We start from the raw sequence: 27,395 nt of genomic DNA, 5'->3' as shown, positions 1-27,395 counted from the left end.
GACTGGGAATTGACCTGGTGCCACACACATTCTCTCAGAGCTGTGAGGAGTCATCTAACCGTGAGGAATCTGAGGCTCACAAAGCTTAGGTAATTTGATGGACTCATACAGCAGAGGAAGTAACAGAACCTGAAGTCTGCCCCAGATGGGACTCGTTTACCTCCCACTTAGCAAAATAGAGAGCTCACCGGTGAGAGTGTTAGAGGGCACATCCTGCCACCCATTCAGTCTGCCACCCTTCAAGTCCATGGTTCTGTAATAACAAAACTAAGAAGAGCTAGCAATGGTTGCGCACCTTCCAGGGGCCAGCGTGTGTGTTAGTCACTCAGTCATGTCTGACTCTTTGCGACCCTATGGACTATGGCCCATCAGGCAAGAGTACTGGAGTGGGTTGCCATTGCCTTCTCCAGGGGATCATCCCACCCCAGGAATCGAACCCAGGTCTCCCACATTGCAGCCAGATTCTTTACCATCTGAGTCACCAGGGAAGCCCTCCAGGAGCCAGGCACCATGTTAAATCCTTGACTTTCACTGTTTCATTTTATCCTCACAATAATCCTCTGAGGCAGGTACTCTTCTGCTCTCTTACTTCATTCCCTGTGCTGTGTAATCTCAGCCACACCCATAGCTGCAGGTAGGACCTCTCTTCTGGTGGGTGACAGGCATCTTTCCATAGTCCAGACTTCTCTGGGCACTCCAGACTAGGATTTCTGCTTGCCTACTTGACTTCTTGAATTTATTTGTGTGTTCACTTGGTAAATATTTGTTGAGCACCTATTATATATTAAGCACTGTTCTAGATGCTAAGGATTTAGAAAATAGGGACTTTCCTAACAGTTCAGTAGTTAAGACTCTGTGCTTCCACTGCAGGGGCACAAGTTTGATCCCTGGTTGGGGAACTAAGATCACCCATGCCTCGCAGCACAGCAAAAAAAAAAAAAAAAAAAAAAAGACAAAAATCCCTTTCTCGTGGAGCTTACATTCTGGTAGGTAAGAAAGAAAAGAAAGATATCTAGATCGTGAGAAGAGGTAAGGTAAAAAAAATTAAATAAATAAAGCAGAAAGTGAAAGTGAAATTGCTCAGTCATGTCCGACTCTTTGCCACCCCATGGATTGTAGCCTACCAGGCTCCTCTGTCCATAGGATTTTCCAGGCAAGAGTATTGGAGTGGGTTGCCATTTCCTTCTCCAGAGTATCTTCCCAACCCAGGGATTGAACCTGGGCCTCCCACATTGTAGGTAGATGCTTTACCATCTGAGCCACCAGGGAAGTCCAATATCAAATATTGTAGGGATACTGAACTTTTAGGTGGGGCAGTGGGGGGAGAGAGAAGGCCTTGTTGATGATGGTGTTTGAATTGGGGAGGTGAAGGAGGTGGGGGAGGAGAGGTGGGCCTCTAAAATACCTCCAGATCAACAAGTTCAAAACCCAACCTATGAATGCCTCCTGAAAACGTAATCCTTTTCCAGTGATCTCAAGCTTAAGAAATGACCCCACCATCTATTGATTGGATGCAAGTCAGAAACATAGGAGTCATCCCTGACTCTGAACTCTCTCTCCCTTCCCCACACCCTTATCACCAGATCTAATCTGTCACCAAGTTCTGTTGCATCTGTATCCTATTTCCTACTCATGAGGCCATGTGCTTTCCCATCTCCATTACTGCCACAGAGGTCCACGCCTACATCATCTGTTACCTGGACCAAGGCAATGGCCTCCTAACTGGTGTCCCAGCTTCTGCTCTGGCCCCCATCTAATCTGTTCTCCTCACAGCACCTAGAGTTACCTTTTTCAAACTCAAATTTCAGAATGCTCTCATCTTGCTTAAAGCTTCCCATGGCATCACTTAACTCTTAAGTTCTTACTCGTAGGTTAAAGGCCAAACTCATGATCCATATAGTCTGATGCCAACCTCCTTCTCCAGTCTTGTTTCATACTGGTATTGCCTCCCCTACCACCCCAAAACACACACACACACACACACACACACACACACACCAGTCACACTAGCTTTATTTTAGAATCTTAAGCCAGTTGTGTTCTTGCCATGATAAGGCCTTTTTACATGCTTTTCCCCTTTCCTGCAATCTCCTTCTTCACCTACCTCAAGTCAATCTGTGCCATTTATTAAGTTACCACCCCCTTCTCTGATCTTCTGGATTAGATCAAATTCTTATTTGGATTTTCTAGATTTTCCCTTTCACACATATAATTTTGCACTGATTTGTCTGCATGTTTGATTTCTCTCTACCCATCCCACTAAATAGTACCTCCACGAGGACAGAGATTCATATATTCATCATTGGATCCCCAGTGCCCACAACAATGCTTGACATGTAAGTAAGTGCTCAACAAATGTTTGTTGAGTGAATGAAAGAATGAGTGAGTGGATCACCATTTCACAGATGAGAAACTGAGGCTCACAGAGTAAAGCGTATCATTCAAGGCAACACAGCTACTTGGTGGCAGAGCAGGGATTTGAGTCTAAATTTGTTCGATTCCATCTCCCATATTCTTTGGTATGCCTCTTCCTGCCTTTCTAAGTTTACATTTTTAACTTCACGAATTATGTGTGTGCATATCCATGCTGTAAAAATTCAAACCATAAAGATTTTTAATCAGTAAAAAGTGTAGAAGCCTTCCCTGGTGGCACAGTAAATGAGAATCCACCTGCCAATGCAGGGGACACGGGTTAGATCCCTGGTCTGGGAAGATCCCACATGTCGTGGAGCAAGTAAGCCTGTGCACCACAGCTACCGAAGCTGTGTGATAAAGCCAGCGAGCTGCAACTACTGAAGCCCACACGCCTAGATCCTGTGCTTCCCAACAAGAGAAGTCACCACAAGAAGAAGCCCATGTACCGCAAAGAGCAATAGGTACCGCTCTCCACAACTAGACAATGCCTGTGCGAAGCAACAAAGATCCAGTGTAGCCAAAAATAAATAAATAAATACTTTTTTAAAAGTATAATTCCCCTGGTTTTGGCGCTCCTGAGGAGTATCACTGTTAACATTTTGTTATCTGTATTTCCAAGGCTCATTCTGTGCTCGGACTATACACATATAGCTAGCTATCTATATTATATACACACAGCCACACAGATAGATAAACATAGTTCCATTGGGTTTTGTTTTTTACATTGATGGCTCATATGAGGTGTGTTCTTCTGAGTTTCTTTTATTAACTTAGCACTATGCTGTAAGATCTGTTGATGTCAGTACATCAGCCTGGCACTCTCCTTTGCATACATGAAGAGATGTGGAAATATTAAATGATGCATAAAATGTACAAGTGCCATTAAGTTATTATTTTATTATCAAAAGAGAGTCAGGTAGTAGTGTTTTGCTGCAGTTCTTTATTATATGTCACTGTGCTGCACTTTAGGGATCCCCAAATGAGGAAGACAGTTCTTGCTTGTATCCTGTCAGCAAAGATAAAGCTAGGAGGTCTGAGACAGCAAGGCATGCTTAGGCAAGAGAAGTAGCTCTGTATTACCAGATCCTATAACCGAAGGACAAATGTGGGTGGGACAAGATGTGGCACATAGGCAGGGGGCTAAATCAAGTGGGGTCTTATTTATCATGTTAAGGAGTGGATCTTTTCCTGAGGACACAGGGAACCATGTAAGGAGTACTGGTTAGGAATACATCAGCTTTAAGTACCAGACAATTTGTAATAATTTTTTTTTCTCAATATAACAAGAAGTCTAAAGGAAGGCAGTTTCTGGTTTTGGTTCAGAAGGTCAACAGTGTTCTTGGAGCTCAGGCTCTATCTTTATAGTCATCATCCTGATTGTGTTGACTTTCATCTCTATGCTTATTGCTTCATAGTCCCAACATGGCCACATGGCTCTGGTATCACATCCATGTTCAAGGAAGTTAGAAGGGCAAAAGAGATTGCTCTCAGGAAAGCAAAGTTTTCCCCAGAATCTCCCAGCAGATTGAAGCTTATAACTCATTGGCTAGAATTGTATGTGGCCACCCTAACTTCAGAGAAAGTTGGAGGAATTAATATTTAGTTTTTACTGCCTCTAAAGTGAGGGCACAAAATGACTGGGAAAGAGTGTTTTGGTTCCCAGCCCAAATGATCTGCTTCCAGTAAGATTTACTCAGGGAATTGGCAGGAAGTAAGGAATCAGGCCCTTCTGCCCTGCGGTGCCATTATGATTCTTCCCAAGAGATTTTTGGGGCACCCCTGAAATGCTGGGAGATTTTTCACTCAGGCCTGAAAATTTTTGCCAAGAAAATATTGCAGTATTCCTGGTTTGCACAGAAGGAATAAGTAAAGCCCTTATTAAAGTAGGATATACACCAGCCCAGGTTGGATGCATGAGACAAGTGCTCGGACCTGGTGCACTGGGAAGACCCAGAGGAATCGGGTGGAGAGGGAGGTGGGAAGGGAGATCGGGATGGGGAATACATGTAAACCCATGGCTAATTCATGTCAATGTATGACAAAAACCACTACAATATTGTAAAGTAATTAGCCTCCAACTAATAAAAATAAATGAAAAAAAAAAAGTAGGATATGGCCACTTCCACCTGAAGAATAGGTCTGTCCATCAGTCTCCAAATTGGAGCTTTGACTTAAGCCTTGTGGGGGAAAGCCCACACTCTAAGGACATAGTTCTAAGAATTTGCTCAGGAAGAGTCAGATTTGAACTGCTTGAACTTAGAGAACTGCACTGGCAGCTCCACTTCAGCTTATAGCAAATCTCTCTTGGCATTTGTATGTATGCCCTGTCTGAGAGAACTGTAATCTACTGCCAGGAAATGCCACTACTTACAAGAAAAGGAGGACCTACTGGTCACAGTCTCCATCAGACCCCAGAAAGAAGAGTATATTCATGCTACTGTCCTGAATCACAGACATGGCAGTAGGGACAGGGGCTTGTGTTTGTGTGGTGAGGTTTTGAAAAGTTAAGCAGAATAGAAAGTTGATCAAAAGCCAGAGGATTTCAGGCTGGGATTGTGGGCCCAGATGATCTTGTAATTCACAAGTCTAAACAATTGTATGATCTTTCTCTGGAAAAAACTATATATAGAAATGACAAAAAAAAAAAGTTGAAAGGATATATGTTGCATAGAAGCAGAAAGCCTAAGAACCGAAGCAAGAGTATTACATTAGTAACGGACATTAATAAAAAGAGGGCTTAGAAAGCTAAAGGACCTCTTTTCTAAAGCAGAGAGCTGGGCTCTAGATAATATCAGTTCAGGCAACCCCCACCAAAACCCAGGGAGCTGAGTATCACTAGCTCCATTTTTTACATATGAGATCTGCCTAAGTCAGGTCATATCAATGGTGCACTGTGAAGTATGGAATTCAGTTCCATTTATTTCTGATTTTAAAGTTCATGCTCAAAGGCACCCTCACTACGCTGCATTGAACAGACTTTCCCTGGATGCCAGAAAATGATGATCTGTTTGAGAGGCTATTTTTCAGCAGAGAGAGAGAGTGGCTATCTTTTATCTGCAATTTCTCATTAGTTTGGTTTTTGAAAGCCCACTTGAACGATCTCTGCTTGTTTGTTGGTTTTTTTCATTCGAATGCACCCTGACCTAAGTTGCAACGGATAACTTGTTGCCAGGATATGTCTGTAATAGCCAGAATGGAAAGTAAGCAATAACAAAACAGCACAATCATCGAGTTCTTTGTGATGTCTGCATTTCTTTTTATTAAACCCATTATTTCTGAATCTTTTTGGGTGGGGCTAGAGATGGAGGAGAGCTATTAATGGCCAACTATTCTTTATTTCAAATCTATTCATATTATAGCTAATTATTGCTCTACAGACATTTAACACCCAAACTACATCTCCTTTTTGGTTAAATTGTTGATGGCTACATGGCCAGATAAATAACAATCTTAAACAAAGATGGGCAGAATAAATTGAAAACTGACAAGTACTTTCATGACCCCACTAACTTTTCAAATAATAAGAAAATTTGTGGGAAGCAATTCTTACCCCTTGACACTCCACGTGAAATGTAGCTAGCTCTCTGATACTTTCTCACACAATCCCACAGTAATTAAGCCTATTCTATAGATAAAGAAATTGAAGCCCAGGGGGTGAAATGACTTGTCTGAGGAGGCCTTACAAATAGCTGAGAAAAGAAGAGAAGTGAAAGGCAAAGGAGAAAAGGAAAGATATATCCATCTGAATGCAGAGTTCCAAAGAATAGCAAGGAGAGATAAGAAAGTCTTCCTAAGTGATCAGTGCAAAGAAATAGAGGAAAATGATAGAATGGGAAAGACTAGAGATCTCTTCAAGAAAATTAGAGATACCAAGGGAAAATTTCATGCAAAGATGGGCACAATAAAGGACAGAAATGGTATGGACCTAACAGAAACAGAAGATATTAAGAAGAGGTGGCAAGAATACACAGAAGAACTATACAAAAAAGATCTTAATGACCCAGATAACCACAATGGTGTGATCACTCACCTAGAGCCAGACATCCTGGAGTGTGAAGTCAAGTGGGTCTTAGGAAGCATCACTGTGAACAAAGCTAGTGGAGGTGATGGAATTCCAGCTGAGCTATTTCAAATCCTAAAAGATGATGCTGTGAAAGTGCTGCACTCAATATGCCAGCAAATTTGGAAAACTCAGCAGTGGCCACAGGATGGGAAAAGGTCAGTTTTCATTCCAATCCCAAAGAAAGGCAATGCCAAAGAATGTTCAAACTATCACACAATTGCACTCATCTCACATGCTAGCAAAGTAATGCTCAAAATTCTCCAAGCTAGGCTTCAATAGTACGTGAACTGAGAACTTCCAGATGTTCAAGCTGGATTTAGAAAAGGCAGAGGAACCAGAGGTCAAATTGCCAACATCTGTTGGATCATAGAAAAAGCAAGAGAATTCCAGAAAAACATCTACTTTATTGACAACACCAAAGCCTTTGACTGTGTGGATTACAACAAACTGTGGAAAACTCTTCAAGAGATGAGAATACCAGACCACCTTACCTGCCTCCTGAGAAATCTGTATGCAGGTCAAGAAGCAACAGTTAGAACTGGACATGGACTGGTTCCAAATTGGGAAAGGAGTACATCAAGGCTGTATATTGTCACCTTGCTTATTTAACTTATATGCAGAGTACATCATGCAAAATGCCAGGCTGGATGAAGCACAAGCTGGAATCAAGATTTCTGGGAGAAATATCAATAACCTCAGATATGCAGATGACACCACCCTTATGGCAGAAAGTGAAGAGAAACTAGAGTCTCTTGATGAAAGTGAAAGAGGAGAGTGAAAAAGCTGGCTTAAAACTCAACATTCAAAAAATGAAGATCATGGCATCCAGTCCCATCACTTCATGGTAAATAGATGGGGAAACAATGGAAACAGTGAGAAACTTTATTTTTTTGGGCTCCAAAATCACTGAAGATGGTGACAGCTCCTTGGAAGAAAAGCTATGACCAACCTAGACAGCATATTAAAAAAGCAGAGACAGTACTTTGCCAACACAGGTCTATCTAATCAAAGCTATGGTTTTGCCAGTAGTCAAGTATTGATGTGAGAGTAGGACCATAAAGAAAGCTGAGTGCTGAAGAATTGATGCTTTTGAACTGTGGTGTTGGAGAAGACTCTTGAGAGTCCCTTGGACTGCAAGGAGATCCAACCAGTCCATCCTAAAGGAAATCAGCCCTGAATATTCATTGGAAGGACTGATGCTAAAGCTGAAGCTCCAATACTTTGGCCACCTGATGCAAAGAACTGACTCATTGGAAAAGACCCTGATGCTGGGGAAGATTGAAGGCAGGAGGAGAAGGGGACGACAGAGGATGAGATGGTTGGATGGCATCACCGACTCAATGGACATGAGTTTGAGTAAGCTCTGGGAGTTGGTGATGGACAGGGAAGCCTGGCATGCTGCAGTCCATGGGGTCACAAAGAGTTGGACACAACTGAGTGACTGAACTGAACTGAAGGGCACACAAAGAATGAGTGGTAGAACCATGATGTGAACTTAAGTCTGTACAGTCCTCAAATGTGTGATCATTTTGGCTCAGCTCTAAGAATGGGTAAGACTTAGATGTGAATTTCAATCTTGATAGAATAAGTAAACAGAAAAACTGCATATGAACATTTATATTAATGAACTTGACCTATTGATCTTTATAGAGCATGTCACCCAACAACCATTAACTACACATTTTTTTTTTCGGGTACACATGAAACATGAACCAGGGCAGACAAATTTGGAACCATAAAATAAATCTCAATACATTTAGAAAGATTCAAGTCATACAAAGTCTGCTCTGTGACCACAGAGAATTAAATTAAAAATCAATGATGGAGTGACTTCCCTGGTGATCCAGTGGTTAAGAATCTTCCTGCCAATGCAGGGGACGCAGGTTTGATCCCTGGTCTGGGAAGATTCCACATGCTTCAGGGCACCTAAGTCCGAGAGCCACAACTACTGAGCCTGCATCCTCTGGAGCCTATGAACAACAAGAAGAGAAGCCAATGCTATGAGAAGCCCGTGTGCCACAACTAGAGTGTAGCCCCTGCTTGCTAAAACTAGAGAGAACCCGTGCACAGCAACAAAGACCCAGCACAACCATAAATAAATAAAATTTTAAAACTTTAAAAAATTAAAATAAAAATCAATAATGGAAAGATCTCCAGAAATTCTCTAAATATTTAAACACCAAATAATATTTTTAATGAGCCGTGGGTTAAGGAAAATTCAAAAGTAAAATTAGGAAGTAATTTGAATTGAATGTATATGAAAACACAACATATCAAAATTTGCGGGAAGCTGCTAAGAAAGTAGTCCTGGGGGAGATTTATAGCACTAAATGCCTATATTAGAAAAGTCTCAAATCGAGGGCCTCAGCTATATGATATCACTTATATGTGGAATCTAAAAAATAATACAAATGAATCTATATACAAAACAGAAACAGACTCACAGATATAGAAAACAAACTTGTGGTTACCAAAGGGGAGAAGAAGGGGGAAGGGAGAAATTATTATCTTGTAGTAACCTATAATGGAATATAATTTGCAAAAATATTGAGTTACTATGTTGCACACTTGAAACTAACACAATAATGTAAATCAGCTGTACTTCCAATTCAAAAAAGCTGCAGTCATCATGCCAGTGTGGTGTTGGCAAAGGCATGGATACATTGATCAATGGAGCAGATAGAGAATCCAGAAATGGACTCAAACAAATAAGCCTAAGTTATTTTTGACAAAGGTACAAAAGCAATTCAACAAACACCATTTTCAACAAATGATGTTGAAGTAATGGGACATCCACTGACAAAAATATTAAATCTCCCTTAGCCTCACACAACATTATGCTGGCATTAATGCAAATGAATCACAAGCTTAATTGTAAAACTTTTAGAAGAAGCACAGTAGAAAATCTTTCAAATCTAGGGTTTGATGAAGAGTTTTAGACTTGATAACTAAAGCAAAACCTGTAAAAGGAAAAATTGATAAATTGAACCCCATCAAAACCAATAAGTTCTGCTTTGAGAAAGACCCAGTTTAGAAGATGAAATGACAAGCTACAGACTAAGAGAAGCTATTTGCAAACCAGATATCTGACAAATGACTACTATCTAAAACTCTCGAAACTCAACAGCTAAATAATAATAGTAATGACAGTAATAACAAAGTCCAACTAGAAAATGGGCAGTTATGGAGTCAGAATCCAACTGTACTCGGTGGCTGCTGATAAGAAACTAAGTAACATGAGTGTTAGTCACTCAGTCAGGTTGAATTCTTTGAAACCCCGTGGACTGTAGCCCACCAGGCTCCTCCGTCCATGGGATTTTCCAGGCAAGAATACTGGAGTGGGTTTCCATTTCCTTCTCCAAGCAACATGAGGGAAAATTATTTTCGTTTCCTTACTTCTAATGAGAAGGACTTCTGGCTGTCTGCTAAGCTTTTCCTGGTCATTTATATTTCTTTCTGCCAAAGTACAGGTAGATATCCAGGGCCAATTTGGGGTCAGTAAACACCCTTAATTGAGAAAAAGCATGCAAAGAAAGAAGTTGAAAACAAAACCAGAGAATTTAACACCACTTCTCACTTCTGCTAAGATGAAGATCTGGGCCAAGCGTTTTAATTCTTTTAGTTTCCACTAGATAACATTATCATGTTGTATGGATTATATTAATCATAATATAAAGGTATGCAAATGATAACCACAGATTTGAAGCAAAAGTTAGAATTCACTGTCAAATGCAAATGTACTTATGGGCATAGTGAGCATTTGAACTCAGGATCAGACTTATATATGCTATTATATTTCTATACATATTGTGGTGTTTCTTGAGCACCCACTATGCATACATATTTAATTTTAAAATACATTTTACAATTTTTAGGAGTTAATTTTCATGAGTGAATAAATATATCTCAAAATGAATTCTGAAGAATGTTTATTTTTTTCCCAAAGAAAGGAAGGAAAAAGAAAGTGGTGCTTCTTACTCTGCATAAAGTATCGGTATTCCTTAGCAGAGTTCCCTTCAGTCATCAACAAAGATATATAATATATTTATTTTTAAATTAATTTTTAGCACTGTATGGAGGCAAGAACTCTGAGCTGGCAGTTAAAAGCCCTAAATTGTCGTGCACATTCCACCACCAACTCCTGGTGTGGCCTTGATGAAATCCCTTTCCTTGCTGGGACTGCATTTCCTGCGTAAGAGGAGGGCTTTCGACTAGAATATGACATCTCTGGCCCTTCCATAGAATCTTATGAATGTATGTGTGTGTCTTATTTATCTACTTTGGGAAATAAAAATGCTTTATCGCTCAGAGTATATAAGCCAAACTGTTACATTTAATCTCGGCACAGCTAAAGAAGCGTTCTTTCCTATATGTTGAGATACAAGTAAAAGAAAGAACTGAATAAATAAATTCCATGGTCAATTACATGGTCAGTGAATCACAAGAGTAGAGGCTCTTGGAATTTGGCAGCTACTGTTAGATTCAAAAGATGTGCTGAGAAGCAACGGTTTTAGCAAGTAGTTTCCCTATTTACTCGAGCCTGGAGGCTGTTGCTAATATTTGGGACCAAGAGTATTGTAGATTGTTCCATTTAACGGCCCCTCTGAAGATCAGATTCTGGGATTTCATGGACTTGCCAGATTTTAAAATCATAATCTGTGACATGCAGCCATGCTTGTTATGATTTCAATCTGGCCCTGAGTTATGAAACAGGCCAGTGGCTCTGAACTAGGTGGGGGGTCGCGGCTTAGAGGCAACACAGCTGGCGAGATTATTCTTATTCTTCTCTTATTTTCTAGTAGCTCTCTAGGGTCGAGGTCTGTGTAAGAATTTGATTCTTTCCTTCCTTCTAGAATCCTTCCTGAAGAGAACTTCCATGAGAATCTGCGCAGCCCCCACTCTCGCTGTCACTTCTCCAACACGATTTCTCTGTGCGAGCATTCGAAATGAAATCCTTGGGCCTGGGGCCTAAGAGTCCAGTGTGGTGGTCCCTTGACTTCAATGCAGGTGGAGAGTTTGGTATGGATATGGGAAGGATGGGGTTTCCCTGGTAGCTCAGCTGGTAGAGAATCTGCCTGCAATGCAGGAGACCCCTGTTCAACTCCTAGGTGGGGAAGATCCCCTGGAGAAGGGATAGGCTACCCACTCCAGTATTCTTGGGTTTCCCTGGTGGCTCAGATGGTAAAGAATCCACCTGCAATGCGGGAGACCTAAGTTCAATCCCTGGGTTGGGAAGATCCCCTGGAGGAGAGCATGACAACCCACTCCAGTATTCTTGCCTGGAGAATCCCATGGACAGAGGAGCTGGAGGGCTACAGTCCACGGGGTTACAAAGAGTTGGACATGACTGAGCGACTAAGCACAGCACAGCGTGGGAAGGATGGGGTCCTGGTGACATGCCAGGAATTGAGTGGGTCCAGAGGCAGCTTACACACATACACAAACTTAAAAGATGAATCTGATTAGAAGTCAGTGTCTCCTTCATTCCATTGTCAAAATAAGATAAATCAAGATATAAATAGATACTTCTTACCCAGGGGCCAGATATAGGTTTCTTCCCCCTATGTTTTGTTTTTTTGGCTGTGAATCATTTGGGATATTCGCTCCCAAACCAGGGATTGAACCCACACCCTCTGCATTGAAAAGCAGAGTCTTAACCACTGGACCACCAGGGAAGTTCCAGAATTAGCTTCCTTTAATTCTTTGATTCCAAGTGGCAATCTCAGTGTAATATGTGTGTATGTATGTATATGTATAAATATATACGTGCGTGCATGTGTGCTAAGTTGCTTCAGTCATGTCTGACTCTTTGCGACCCTATGGACTGTAGCCTGCCAGGCTCCTCTGTCCATGGGATTCTCCAGGCAAGAATATTGGAGTGGGTTGCCATGCCCTCCTCCAGGGGATCTTCCCAACCCAAGGATCAACCGAATTCTCCTATGTCTCCTGCGTTGGCAGACAGATTCTTTACTGCTGAACCACCAGAGAAGCCCACAAATGGATACATGTTATGATAAATATGTATCCTCTACATATGATATATATATAGTTGGGCAAAGCTACCTCCACAGAATAACAGCTGGGAAGGGTATGTTGCATGACAGAAGCAGGACCTGACAATGAAAGCTGGACTGAGTAGCTAAATTAATTAATGTGAAGTTGAAGGTGAGTCAACAGTGCAATAAGCACTTCCGTGGACTTCCGGTCGGGTGAAACTTGCTCTCTGAGTGGGGAAGTGAGTGAGCTCTGCAAAATTTTCTGACGAGAGTTCTAAGGAACACCTGCTGCCGCTGCTGCTAAGTCACTTCAGTCTTCCAAATGAGAAAAAGTTGAGAGGAGAGTGAGTGGCCTGGAGATAAACTGCCTTGGTGCACAGGGCTGCCCAGAACACATGGGGAGTGACCTCTGTAAGGCCCAACAAGGAGTGGATGAAAGGTGCAGTATAGAACAGTAAGAGCTTTCCAAAGAGGACAGGTTGCCCCACATGATAGCAATCCGTTCATCCCCGGAGGTATTCAAGCTGGCCATCCATTTGGCTGGGACGCTGAAGAGGAGATTCAAGTATCACATGCACGGGGCCCTGAGATCCATGGCACATGACACATGACACTCTTCAACATGTGGAAAGAGTAGAGTGTCTGGTCCAGGGCACCATACACAGCTCTGTAGATGTGTAGATATATAGTCATATATCTCAAGTGAGAGATTCAGGAAAAAATGTGGAAAACTTGTACAGTATACATCTTCTTCTCCCAAGGACATAGAGACATCTTGTGACAATCTCAGATCCAAAGAAGGCAGAGTGGTCCTGAGTAAAGTCCACATGGTCATCATTTCTTTAGCAAGCACGATCCCAAATGATGCCTTCTTGAGAGTGGCTTACCTCCTTGTCAGCTGTGCCCTTCCATAGTCTAGGCCCTTTCATCCTCCCCGGATGAACTGCAGTTGAAGAAAGTGACCAAAAGTTGATTGAAACTTACTGTTGACAAGAATGTTCTGCATGGCTGAGTTGGGGGTCGGACATCTGAGAGTTGAGATATCAGGAACTGGGGTGAGTGAACATGTTTTAACCTCCTGGGAAATCGTCTTTGAACCTCATTTGTCCCTGAGAAATGTCCATAGAAGACTTGCTGCCATTCTGTGTCTTGTCCTGCAAACTGATACCCACTCCATACATGGTAGTGCTAGCTCTCTCACCAATAGAAACATTCTTTGGAGAGAAATAGTCATTTATGCTGGTGCCAGTTGATGTTTAATTTCTGGGGATGGCTTTTTAAACTTTTCTGTTACTCTAGGACTTTCTTTTCCCATCTCTTCCATCCTTTTTCATTCCAGATGAATTATTTTTTCAGTGGACATGTCTTTAGAGTAAAGACAGAATGCTTTGTAAAAATGGTGAAATTGGGTTCTTTCAGACAAGGGTGACATGTAGCATATTTTTCTGATAGTTGAGAAACAATAGTAGATCTTTTGGGACTTAAGCTGGAATTAGTCTTATCAGTCTCTATTTTTGGTTTATTTTTTCACCCTGTCAGTTTAACTCTGTCTTAAAGGCACAAATAGCAAGGGGTGTAACAACATCTGGAATATGGTAGAAAGTGGGCTGAAAAAGATGATTCTTCATTCTGTAGCAGTATCACTTTATGAGTGGGCCAGCCACCATGGTTCTCAGACACCGTTAGACCCATGGGGAGCTTGTGAGAACATCTAGTCCGACCCTTCACTTTCCTGACAGCTTTTCAGCCTCCTCCCCTTGCCATTGATCCCCAAATCCAGGCAAGCTGATGAGAAAGCTTGGGTGTTCCAACCTTTAGTGCCCAGCAGGAGATTCAAATCACACAAGGCTCCGTATACCTGTGGGAACCTTCACTTCTGCCAACCCCCTAATCAGAGGTAAAACCCCTTCTTTCCCTGCTATCCCAAGCCATGTTTGGACCAGCTTGGGAACCCTGCCCTGCTCTCCTTAGAAAAACCCCATTATGTAATTAATAACCCTGTTCACACCCTCTGTGTGTGTGTTCAGCAGCATCAGTCTTGACATTGGGGCCAAATTTTGGGTAGATGACCACAGCACAACTCTGAGGTGTCTGCTGTTATAATCAGCATGTTACTGATGAGGAAACTGAGGAACAGGGAGGTCAAAGTCATGCACAGACACTGTAAAAGCTTACACAATTATAGAAGGCATTCCTGAAAATAAACACACTGCTAGGATTTTCATTCCCACCTGCCTAAGAATGTTCTATAGCCAGAGTGTGCAGTTGAAATGCATTAATAAGCAAAGGTTCTGAGATGAATCTTTGACTTCTAGTTAAAGTTCCTACCCAAGATTATACAGCTAGTAAGTGTTGGAGCTGGAATCGAATCCCAGGTTCTGGGGCTCTGGAATCTACATTCTAAACATCTCAGAAAGGGACTTCCCTGGTGGTCCAGTAGTTAAGACTCCATGCTTCCACTGCAGAGGACACAGGTTTGATCCCTGGTCGAGGAACTAAGATCCCACATGCCACATGGCATGGCCAAAAAGAACCCAAACAACAACAACAAAAGAAATAAATTTAACATCTGCCTGATAATAAAGCCTGTGCAGCAGTAGAATAAACCCAGGCTTGATGAAGCTTGTGGAAAGGCTATGTATAGAATAATCCTCGTGGTATATACCAGACACTGTGCTAAGTTCTTTACTGAATCTTTTTACAACTCTAAATTCAATGCCATTATTATCCCCATTTTACAGACAAGGAAATTTGAAGTTCAGAGAGGTTAAGAAACATGCCCGAGGCCACACAGCTAATAAGTGGAGTAGCTGGCTTGAGAAGCTCCATGAGTTGATATATTAGAGGCTATATGGTCTAATATTCATTTGGAATGTGGGCATTTTGGGTCTTAGGTCTATAATATAATATAATTATATATACTATATATATAATTATATATAAAAATAATATATATAATGTATATAATATATAATTATATATAATATATACAATATATAATTATATATATAATATAATATAAAGGTCAGATTTTCCATGTATTTAATGATAAGCCCTTTACACGCATTATCCTAGTTAAACTTTATACTATAACATAAGTACTGCTTTATCTCCATTTTACAGATGAGTTACTTGAGTCTCAGAGAAGTGAGCACAACTTTTCTGAGGAAAGTTTTACAAATGTAGGAACCTGGAAAGGAGCTGAGCTCTGAAGTCTGTCTGATTAGAACAACCACGCTCTGGAAGACTTAACTGGTTGGATTTGTAGTTTGAGTCTCAGTTCTCTCCGCTGTCGGCTGAAAGTACACAATCTCTAGCAAGGACCCAGACATATCTTTAGGATTTTAAAACACAACCAGCTGCCCTGCCCTGGCCCTCCCCCCATCAGCACCTCTTGAGCTGTTGCCGTATTCCTGTTCAGCACCTCCTGTCAGATGCCTCGTTCTTGCTGATGTCGGGGACTGGACTGTCACTGGACTGGCCCTGGCTGCTGTGGCTACTCAGGCAGCACATGCTGGAAGTCCCTGTTATCTCTGGGACTGCTCTTTCTGGTATGTTAAGGATTTATTCAGTCGAAAAGGAAGAAGGAACCGAGAACCTTCTGTGGCCAGTATGTGTATTTCTCCTTGTGCATATCCTGGCATTGGTATCTCTGGACATGGAAATCCACATACCCAGCCAGGAGAGTGTTGAGTGAACCCACGCAAATGGAGAAGAATGGAACACTGGAAGAGACCCAGGTGCGGTCCTTTGTTGTTGTTTAGTTACTAAATCATGTCCAACTCTTTGCAACCACATGGACTGTAGCCCACCAGTCTCCTCTGTCCATGGGGTTCTCCAGGCAAGAATACTGGAGTGGGTTGCCATTCCCTTCTCCAGGGGATCTTCCTGACCCAGGGATGGAACCCAGGTCTCCCTCATTGCAGGCAGATTCTTTACCATCTGAGCCACCAGGGAAGACCACCGTGGTCCTGTGCTGTGCTGTGTTTAGTCACTCAGTCGTGTCTGACTCTTTGCAACCCTATGGACTGTAGCCCGCCAGACTCCTCTGTCCGTGGGGATTCTCCAGGCAAGAATGCTGGAGTGGGTTGCCATGCCTTCCTCCAAGGGGTCTTCCCAACCCAGGGATCAAACCTAGCTCTCCCACAATGCAGGAGGATTCTTCACCGCCTGAGCCACCAGGGAAGCCCCAGTGTGGTCCTAGGAACCCATAAACTGCCACCAAGTCAGCCCTGCCACTAAAAAACTGAAAGCATGCAACTGCTTCAAATTTCTTTACTCAAGATTAGGATGTGATTCTAACTGTCTTCCTATAAAGAAAGTTCATGCTCACACAAGCTGAGGAGGCCCTAAGACGTATGTGGACCCAAAGACAGATGGAGAAACATTACCTGCAGTTATTATTAAACATCTTCAGAGAACTGGAGTTTTTGGGTGGCAGCAGGGAGCCTGAAACAGTGAAGGTACTTGGGAGAAGTAGAAATGCCCTCGAGTCGAAGTTAGCAGGTCTGGCTAAGCAAGTTGGTTATTCCAGCTCTGCTTGGCCTTGGACAAGGCCTCTCCTTTCCCTTCTCAGGCCCTTCGAGTCTTTCCTCATTTGAACTTCAGTGCTATATGCTCTTTTCTTTCCTTTTTTTCTTTTTAAAAGTGCTTACAGCTCTAGCATTATTTGGTTTCATTGAAGAAAATGACAAACCTTCATCAAGTGCCCATCATATGTGCCTGTCACTGTTCAAGTTCTTCAAGTAAAGGTACAGCCAAAGGGCTTGGGCACCACAAAGCCAGGGAGAGTCAGGGCGGGCGTGTCAGAGGAGGCGCCTCTGCGGCTGCGCTGAGGAGGACGAGCGGCAGAAAACAAGAGTGGGCAGTGAGAGGCCCACATGCTCTTCTGAATCACCTGAAATTGTGAAAGAGTCAAAAGGAACCTGGCTCATTTCCTGGAACCTGGGAGCCATGGGAAATCGAGTATTTTTGTCAGGATGTGTGTGGTGGTAAGGAATGAGGCTACGGAGCTAAGAAGCCAAGAACAGATCATGGAGGGCCCCAAACGGCTGGTCAAGGAGTTTGGACTCTGTCCTATGGCAGCACAGGTTGCCAACAGTGGTTCTTTAGAAGTGAGATGGCAGAATCAGATGGCTTTTGTGGGAATGTCACCCAGGTCTCAGTGGGGAGGATGATCGAGCGCAGGAGAACTTAGAGGCCTGGAGAGGAGTTAGGATGCTCGTTTACAAGGGAAAGTCCAGAAAAAGGACAATGGCCCTCTGGTGGATGATGCTGCCCACCTCCTGATACTCAGGCCCTGTGGAATCCCTCCCCTCGGTTGCAGGCTGGCCCTAGTGAGACAAATTATGACAGTACAGCAAAGATGATGGATACTGCTTCCATGATCAGATTATAGAAAGACTGTGACTTCTGAAGCCAGTTGCCATGTGGTGAACTGTCCTATGGAGGGGCCCAGATGGCAAATCACTGATGTCTGTGGTCAAAGCCAGTGGGGACCAGAGGCTGGTGTGCAGCCACTTGAGTGAACTGGGAAGCGGAGCTTCTGAGGCAGGCCAACAACAGCCGTGTCAGTGACGTTGGAAGCACATCCTTCCCCACTGGAGCCTGGAGCCAGTTCTCCTCCCAACCACCATCTTGACTGCAGCCTGTGAGAAATCTGGAGCCCACTAAGCCGGGCCTGGATTCTTGGCAACAGAAATGGTGAGTAGTTACTATCTGTTGTTTTATACTGCTAACATTTTGGGGTTATTTCTTTTTTTTTTCTTTTCATTTATTTTTATTAGTTGGAGGCTAATTACTTTACAATATTGTAGTGGTTTTTGTCATACATTGACATGAATCAGCCATGGATTTACATGTATTCCCCATCCTGATCCCCCCTCCCACCTCCCTCTCCACCCGATTCCTCTGGGTCTTCCCAGTGCGTCAGACCCGAGCACTTGTCTCATGCATCAAGCCCCAGCTAAGGCGATGAGAATAAAGAACAGATGGATTCCGGAACTGGTAGGAAATTAGAGTGTGAGGGGGAAAGAAATGTCTAGGCAGACAGGGGTGCTGTTTAATCGAGATGGAAAATAGAGAAGTGCTGGTTTGGGGAGGAAAATGATGAGTTAGTCTGGTCCAGTCAAAGTTTGACAGACTGTAGGACAGTACTACAGTCAAGAGGCAGTTGGGTCCAAAGACCTGAGGCTCAGGAAAGCCATACAGACTGAACTTTTGGGAAGATCGATGGAGAGGTGACTCTTAAACGTGCAGAGACCAAGGCCAGGACCCTAGAGATGTTCAGCAGTTAAAAGACTGTCCTGTATCATCAGAAAACTGTTGGTGACTGTGTATATGTTTGGTCTATGTATATCTTCTCCCAAGCAGTTGCCTCTCATTCTAAAATACTTCTTTGGGTTTCAAACATGGCAGACCACATGGACTGGCAACAAACTACCAACACCATAGAAGAGCCCCTGGATCTTCCCCTGCTCAGCCTGGATGAGAGAATCTATGTGAAAATGAGAAACAACAGAGAACTTTGAAGCAGGTTACGTGCTTATGATCAATATTTAAGCACGATATTGGGAAATGCGGAAGAAACTGTGGCAACTAGTGAAAGTGAAGGAGAAGCATTTCAAGAGATATATCAATCAACAAAATGGAATATTCTGATGCTCTTTGGGGAGATGGTTTTGTGCTAGTGGTCCCACCATTTAGAGTTGACTGAAACAAAGAATTTGTCCAGTGTGGAAAGCAGGAGATTTTGCATGATTGTCACTTGAAACATAGAAGATATTCAAAAGAGAAGCTGTCTACATTTTTATATTAAGGAATAATAAAGAATTCTTCTACTCCTGAAATAAACTGATTTGCAGATAACTCATAAATTCTTAGGCTAAATGGCATTTTTACTTTTTCTCCACCCCTTCCAATAAACGTGATCACCAAGATGCCAAAAAATAAAATAAAATACTTTCCCTTCACTTTGCAGCCATATTTGCAACCCAGTTTCACCTCACTAAAGATTCCAAATGTCCGTGACTCCTTCCACCTTTCAGGTGTACCCGAGCCTCTCCAAATGGGACAAGCTCCAGTTGAGAGACTGCTATGCACATCTGCTATTGATTTCCATTGCTTGTAATTATTGGCAATACCTCTAGAGTTTATATGTTGTTTACACACTCAGCCTAATTTATTCTTTGCAAAGAAATCATATAAAGCAACATAGCAGGAGAGCTTGTTACAGGAAGAAATATAGTACATAGAGCGTCTAGGAGATGTCAAGTTGACCCAGAGATCTTTTTCAGGGGGTGGAGGTGGTGAGAGTGTTTCCAGCTAACCTGCAGAATGTAAACATAGCCTGCAGACAGACTGAAAGACAGCTCTATCAGCTCTGCTGGAGGTGTTGACACTACTATCCTACCCAGGGTGTGAGCACAGAAGCTTGTTACCATTCCAATTTTGCTGAGCTGCTTGGGGCTTTTGACATTACAGATATCCCGTTCCTGCACTGAGAGGCTCATACAAGATTCTTAAAGGTAGAAGGCACCTTGGAGGTCGCTTTACAATAGAGTGCACAGGCTAATTCTGAATGTTTCAAACTGTGTGCTTGGAAATAATCCATGGTATTTCAATTGAGCAATTAATAAAGCAGCGAACAGAGAGAATTCTTTTAGCAATATTAGTAGATGGAATTGGCTTTTATTACTATACAAACCCAAATTAAATTTGATGGAGCAATAAAATGAGAACGCCAGACTGAGAACTCTTCCTGCTCTAACAGCTTAGGTTAGAAGAGAACATTTGACTCTGAGGTTGCACCTGGTGTTTATGGCAGCCCCTAGGACTGGACATGCTGCCTACCAAATACCTCTCCTACTGTCATCCACCAGAACATTTTGTTTTTGTTGTTTTAAATAGTTGTTTTGTTGAGATATAATTCAATACTATAAAACTCATCTGTGCAAAATGTACAATTCAGTGGTTTTTAGTATATTCAGAGTTGTGCAACCATCATCACAATTGATTTTAGAACTTTTTCATCATGCCAAAATGAAGCCCTGTGCCCATTAACAGTCACTCCCCAGTTCTTCTCAGTCCCTCCTGACCTTGTTGTTGTTCAGTTGCTCAGATGAGGTTAACTCTTTCCAACTCCATGGACTGCAGCATGCCAGGCTTTCCTGTCCTTCACCATCTCCCAGAGTTTGCTCAAACTCATGTCCATTGAGTTGGTGATGCCATCCAACCATCTCATCCTCTGTCATCCCCTTCTCCTGTCTTCAATCTTTCCCAGCATCAGGGTCTTTTCCAATGAGTCAGCTCTTTGCATCAGGTAGCCAAAAAGTATTGGAGCTTCAGCATTAGTCCTTCCAATGAATATTCAGGGTTGATTTCCTTTAGGATTGACTGGTTTGATCTCCTTGCTGTCCAAGGGACTCTCAAGAGTCTTCTCCAACACCACAGTTCACCCTAGGCAGCCCATGGTCTACTTTCTGTCTCTATGGTTGTGCCTATTCTGGATATTCACATAAATGGAGTCATACAATGTGTAGTTTTTCTTGACTGGCCTTATTCAGTTAACAATGTTTTCAGGGTTCATCCATGTGGTAGTATGTATCAATACTTCATTCCTTTTTTAAAAATGAACTTCACTTTTTAGAACAGTTTTAGATTTACAGAAAAATTGAGGCTGTAGTAGAGACTCTCCATATACTGCCGTACCCAGTTTCCTCAGTTATTACCATCATACAATAGTATGGTACATGCTTAACATTGATGAACCAACAATGATAGATTATTACTAAATAAACCCATGCTTTATTAAGATTTCTTCAGTTTTTCCCTAAAGTCATTTGAGTGTTCCAGGATCCTATCCAGAATACCATATTACATTTATATTACTTTGAATCGTCATATATTATGCTGAATCGTCATGTCAACTTAGGCTACTCTTGGCTGTGACAGTTTCTCAGACTTTCCTTGTTTTTGATGACCTTGACAGTTTTGAGGATTGCTGGTCAGATATATGGTACAGTATCCTCAGTTGGGACTTTCCTGGTGGCACAGTGGTAAAGAATCCGCTTGCCAATGCAGGTGACACAGGTTCAGCTCCTGAGTCGGGAAAGTCCCCTGGAGAAGGAAATGGCAACCCGCTCCAGTATTCTTGCCTGGGAAATCCCAAGGACAGAGGAGCCTGGCAGGCTACAGTCCACAGGGTTGCAAAAGAGTCGGACGAAACTGAGCGACTAAACAATAATAACATCATCAGTTAGGATTTGTCAGATGTTTTTCTAATCATTAGATTGATTATGGGTTTGGGGGAGGAAGGCCGCAGCAGAAAAGTGCCATTTTTGTCACATCATGTCAAGGTACATACTGTCAACATGACTTGTAATTGCCAATGTTGACTTTAATCTTCTGGCTAAGGTAGCGTCTGTTTGATTTCTCAGCTGCAATGTTAATTCTTTTCCCCCTTTCCATACTGTTCTCTTTGGAAGGTAGTCACTATGAGTAACCCACACTTAAGGCGTGGGGAGTTACGCACAGATTTGTCTCTTCCCCTTCCCTCATTCATATATTTATTTATTTTAAAAATATTTATTTATTTGGCTGTGCCGGGTCTTAGTTGCAGCATGTGGGATCTAGTTCCCTGACCAGGGTCTGAACCTGGGCCCCTGCATTGGGAGCATGGACTCTGAGCCACTGGACCACCAGGGAAGTCCCTACTTATTTATTTATATCAGTGTGGATGATGCCTATTGGTTGTATACTTTGGGTTATAATCCAGTACTACTTTATTCATTTTGTTGCTCAAACTGGTCCAGATTTGGTCATTGGAAACTGTCTTAGGTGGCTCCTTTGTCCTTTTGAGGCTTCCCTGGTGGTTCACACCATAAAGAGTCTGCCTGCAATGCAGGAGACCCAGGTTTGATCCTGGGTCGGGAAGATCCCCTGGAGAAAGGAATGGCTACCCATTCCAGTATTCTTGCCTGGGAAATCACATGGACAGAGAGCTTGGTGGGCTATCGTCCATAGGGTTGCATAGAGTCAGACACAACTGAGTGGCTAACAAACAAACAATATGTCCTTTTGACTCACCTCCATTATTGGACTTTGTCTTTCCTTCCTTCCTCCCTTTCTTCCTTCCTTCTTTGCTTCTTTCTTTCCTGTCCTTACCTTTTGGCACTGCAGGATGCTCCAGACTCACTTTGTATATTTCTGGCCCCAGTTCTAGAATCAGCCACTTTCCCAAAGATCCCTGCTTCCTTTCATTGAGGAATGATATTAGAAACCAAGACCTGGATTCTTAGCTGTGTTCGTTGTTACTGAGATGTCATTGTTTCTGGGTCTACTCACTGCTGGCAGAGCTAGGTAATACATGTGTGAATACTAACCTTGTATATATATTGATATGAGTACTCATTTTTTTTCTTTTTAAAAAAATTCTTTTTTTTTTAAAAATTCTAATAGTTATTTGTCATTTATTTGGCTGCACTTGGTCTTTGTTGCAGCATGTGGGATCTTTAGTTGTGGAACTTGAACTCTTAGTTGCAGTATATGGGATCTCGTTCCTTAACCAAGACCAAACCAAGGCCCCCTGCACTGGGAGCATGGAGTCATAGTCACTGAACCACCATGAAAGTCTCAGTACTCCATTCCTTTTTATGGTAGAATAATATTCCATTGCATAGATATACTATATTTTGTTCATCCATTAATCAGTTCAGAGGCAATTAAGTTTTTTCCACTTTGGGGCTATTATGAATAATGCCTCTGTGAACATTAGTGCACACATTTTTGTGTGAACCTATGTTTTTGTTAGCCCTAGGAGTAGAATTTCTGGGTCATACTGTAACTTGATGTTAAACTTTTTGAAGAACTGTGTCTGTTTTTCAAAGTGGTTTTACCACTTTACATTCCCTCCAGCATTATATAAGGATTCAAATTCTCCACATCCTCGGCAACACTTGTTAGTGCCTATCTGTAAAAATTTATGACAGCCATCCTAGTTGACATGAAGTTGTATCTCATTGTGGTTTTGATTTGATGCCCTCAATGACTAATAATTTTGAGCATCTTTCTATGTGCTTGTTGCCTATTTGTATATTCCCTTTGGAAAAAACTATTCAGTTCCTTTGCCCATTTTTAATTGGGTAATTTGGGTTTTTTTATTACTGAGTTTTAAGTCTTTACACAGTCTAGATATAATTCCCTTATCAGATATATGATTGGTACATATTTCTTCCTATTCTGTGGGTTTTCTCTTCACTTTGCTGATGGCGTCCTGGCAATCAAAACTGTTTAATCTTGATGAAGTCCAGCTTATTATTTTCTTTTGTGTTTATGCTTTTGGTGTCATAGGATCCATTCATTTTTAATGGTGATCTTTTATTTTGCCTTCTTTCTATAGCAAGAACTGGCCTCAGCAATGAGATGAGTGGGAAATACAGAATTTGACCAGAAAGCACTAGCTCCTCCCTGAAGAGTCAACAGAGGCTCCTAAGGAAGGTGATAATCATCACTAACACATACTGCACAAGGCTGAGTGCCAGACATTGTGCTCAGCATTCAAAGCATCTTTTTTTTTTTAACCCTCAGAACAAGCCAGAGACATTATTGTTCCCACTTGAAGCTCCGTGTAAATGGTGTCCTCAAGAGCCTACAGCTGGTAAGGGATGGAGCCAAGGTGACAGATTCATTCTTGATGATTTTCACAGGCTTGCACTCATCCTGTTAGTTTCAAGTCCCCAGAGCCCCTATTCCTTAAACACACCGTAAACACTCCACATGTATTTTTGAGAGCCTAATGCGGAACAGGCATTGTGCTCGGTATTCGTGTCAAACCAGGCACTATCTTTGCCCTCAAGGAACTTACAGACTAGGAGTGAGACCAGCGATTGGCAGGATCACACAAATAGATGTAAAATGACCACTGGTATCAGGGCTGGGATAAGGGCCCAGTATTGTGAGAGTTTAAAACAGGACACCTGTCTTGTTCTGAAGGAGAGCTTCATGGACACCTTCACCAGAAGAGACATTTGAACTGAGACCTTGCAGACAACATTGGACCATTTGAGGGAAGAGCTTGGGGCAGAACATTCCAGGAAAAGGGAATAGCACATTCAAAAGCACTGGGGCAGGGAAGAATTTATGTACTTTTGCTAGTAGATTTTTTTAATTGTCAAGAAATCTGCACTTGATATGGAGATTTGGGGGAATCTTGCTGATGCAAGATGAAAAGTGCATAGTAAGGGCTTCCCTGGTAGCTCAGACAGTAAAGAATCTGCCTGCAGTGCGGGAGACCTGGGTTCGATCCCTGGGTTGGGAAGATCCCCTGGAGGAGGGCATGGCAACCCACTCCAGTATTCTTGCCTGAAGAATCCCCATGGACAGAGGAACCTGGCGGGCTATAGCCCCATGGGGTTGCAAAGAGTCGGACACGACTGAACGACTAAGCACAGTACAGTGCATAATCATCTGTATCTGAGAAAATTACTGGACTTCAAAATTTATTTAGATATGAAACCATCAGGAACCATGATTTACTCAACAAACATTTCTCAGGGGGAATCCTGAGGTGGGAGTGGGGGAGGTGGGGGTTGGAGGAGAGAGGCATAGAAGGACACAGCATTGATCAGACAATAAGAAGTCACCAGAAGGTTATGAAGAAAGGAAGTGACACTGATAGGATTTCTGCTTGAAAAGTCGACGGGACACTCTGGGGAGAGGGGACTGGTGAGGAGCACAGTGGGTGCAGGGAAAACAGGTAGGAGGCCATGGCAGTGGTCCGGCAGGCAGTGATGGTGGTGTGGATGAAGATGGCAGTGATGGGGAAAAGGGACACAACCGACGGTGTTTGTTCATTCGGCTGTGTCGGTGCCAGTTGGGTGCTCACCTAGCCCCTCCTCTCCTGGCCCAGGACACACCCCGTGGGCTTGCTCTGAACCCCCCTCCCCCTCCCAAGAGGGCAGTGAGTTGCAGGCTTCTGGGTTTATGCGCTTTCTGGTTCCTCAATGGCCACTGCTTCCCGCGGTCCAAGCTGTTCAGCTTGGCTCCCAAGGAGGTCTTTTTCTCCAGTGAGTGGGTCCGAAGAATGACAGAGCCGTCACTAATCTGCTCCTGCTCCTGCTGACTGATGAGGGCGCTTGGCAGGGGGTTGCTCTGCTGTGTTCACTGCAGCCCCCAACCTGGAGGAGAGCTGGGGAATTACTGCTGCTGGGGCTCCCCGACCCCCCTTATCCCAAACAAACGAAGGGAAAGCTTGAACTTTCTTCTTTCACAGGGAGACACACTTCTGTATTTGCGACTGGGAGAGAATATATTTTAAAGCTGACTTTTCTGGTGATAACAGGGATACAGTCCTATCAGAGAAAATTGAAGTACGAATAAATAGAAGGAAGACTAACCAGTACTCATAATACTACCCTGCATTTTTGTGTGTTTTCCCACTCATATGTACTTCAATGGGTCACATGTACTGAATATACTTTTGCACATCTTGATCTTTTCAATCTGTTTTAAGCGTTTTCTTGTGTCATCGTAATCTCTCCTGGCACAATTTTTAATATCTGCAAAGTAGTATTTTGGGGGAAAATGTATTTTACATAACCTTTTCCTATCTGCTGAACAGTTGGGTTGGGTATAACTTTTACTATCACAAGCAGGTCTGTGATGAACGTCTTTGTTTATAAATCTATACCTGCGTTTTGGATGCCCTCTCCCCCTGTAGATTTCTAGATAGGAGATTAATGAGGGGAGAGATACAGACAAGCCAGGAAAGAACATCTCCATGTAGGGTAATTCCCAGCAAAAGATAACTCTGCTTTTGTCAGAAGACGCTAAAGATGGACTGTTTTTCCCTCTGTAAGGATCCGATGCGCCCATCACTTCACCATTCACCAAGCATTGGCCACTAGGTGTCTGTATGTCAGGAATTACATCTTTTCTCTAGAGACCCCGCCGGATTAAGGGCTTGAGAGGCAACTGGAGCTGGAATTTCATCAGTTGTTCTTCATCTTGTGGCAGAGTCAGGTGTCCACCAGGCCTGGGAGCCCGGTTCCCCAGTGCAGCCAGAGAACCAGCTAAGCAACCTTGAGCGCTGTCACTTCCCCTGCAGAGGCCAGTTTTCTCATGTGTTAAACAAACCCCGAAAGGCAGGAGTTGGGGTTTGACCAGATTTTGTTATTGTTGCCATTTCAGCCTCAGAACCCTTATTTCAAATCAAATTTGACCAGAACCCTAAGCTAGAAAACAGATTGAGGGGCAACTCTCCCCATAGACAGGGGGGAGGAGTAGAAGAGGAGGGGGATTGCGCTAGTCTGGAAACCCTGGCCCAGGGGATGGAAGTTGCACTCCAGTGCAGTTCTCTTCCCTGTGGCTGAAGTTAAAAAATAATTATCTTTCATCTATATTTAAATCCTCCAAATGTGCTGATTGATGAAATCCTTTCTCTTAAAGGCAATTTGGAAATCGGACAAAGTAGAACACAAAGCCGTGGATGTTTAGAGAGGGGGGGCCAGTAGTGTGTGAGACCGGTTGAAAGGGTGACCCTGGCACTTCTAAGAAGGCAGCAGCACAATGGACTCTTGGAAAGAAGCGGTGTCAGTTTATTCCCGCGTTGGCACCGCCCCCTCAGTGGGGCGGAATTGCTTGTTTTCAATCTTCCCTTGCCCGGAGTCTTTCAGACCAAACTTGGGTCCACAATTGCTAGCAATTTGAAGCCAGAGTAACCGACGGACAGGTATTTTTACGGACGCCCAAACAGTGTGGAAGATACCAATGCGGGGTGGATATGACCAGAGAGTTGCCTTCCGCCCAGCCCCCCGGACGCGGAGCGCGGGTGGCGGGGGACCTGGTAACCTGGGACCCTGCTCTCCAGTCACGGCAGCAAGACTGGCAGCGCCGACCCGCTCGGCGGGGCCCGGGATCCGTGG

The 27,395-nt window shown here is 43.0% G+C and overlaps 1 pseudogene; it reads left to right on the top strand.

The window, feature by feature from the left end:
• The first annotated feature begins 18,884 nt into the window (after positions 1 to 18,884).
• Positions 18,885 to 19,346, top strand: LOC110143227 (U6 snRNA-associated Sm-like protein LSm3 pseudogene; annotated as a pseudogene).
• Positions 19,347 to 27,395: the final 8,049 nt, after the last annotated feature.

The sequence above is a fragment of the Odocoileus virginianus genome, unplaced genomic scaffold (assembly GCF_023699985.2).
Source record: "Odocoileus virginianus isolate 20LAN1187 ecotype Illinois unplaced genomic scaffold, Ovbor_1.2 Unplaced_Contig_1, whole genome shotgun sequence".
In the NCBI taxonomy this organism is placed as follows: domain Eukaryota; kingdom Metazoa; phylum Chordata; class Mammalia; order Artiodactyla; family Cervidae; genus Odocoileus; species Odocoileus virginianus.
Note: the sequence above shows the minus strand (reverse complement) of the source record. Positions and strands in the feature narration are given on the sequence as shown.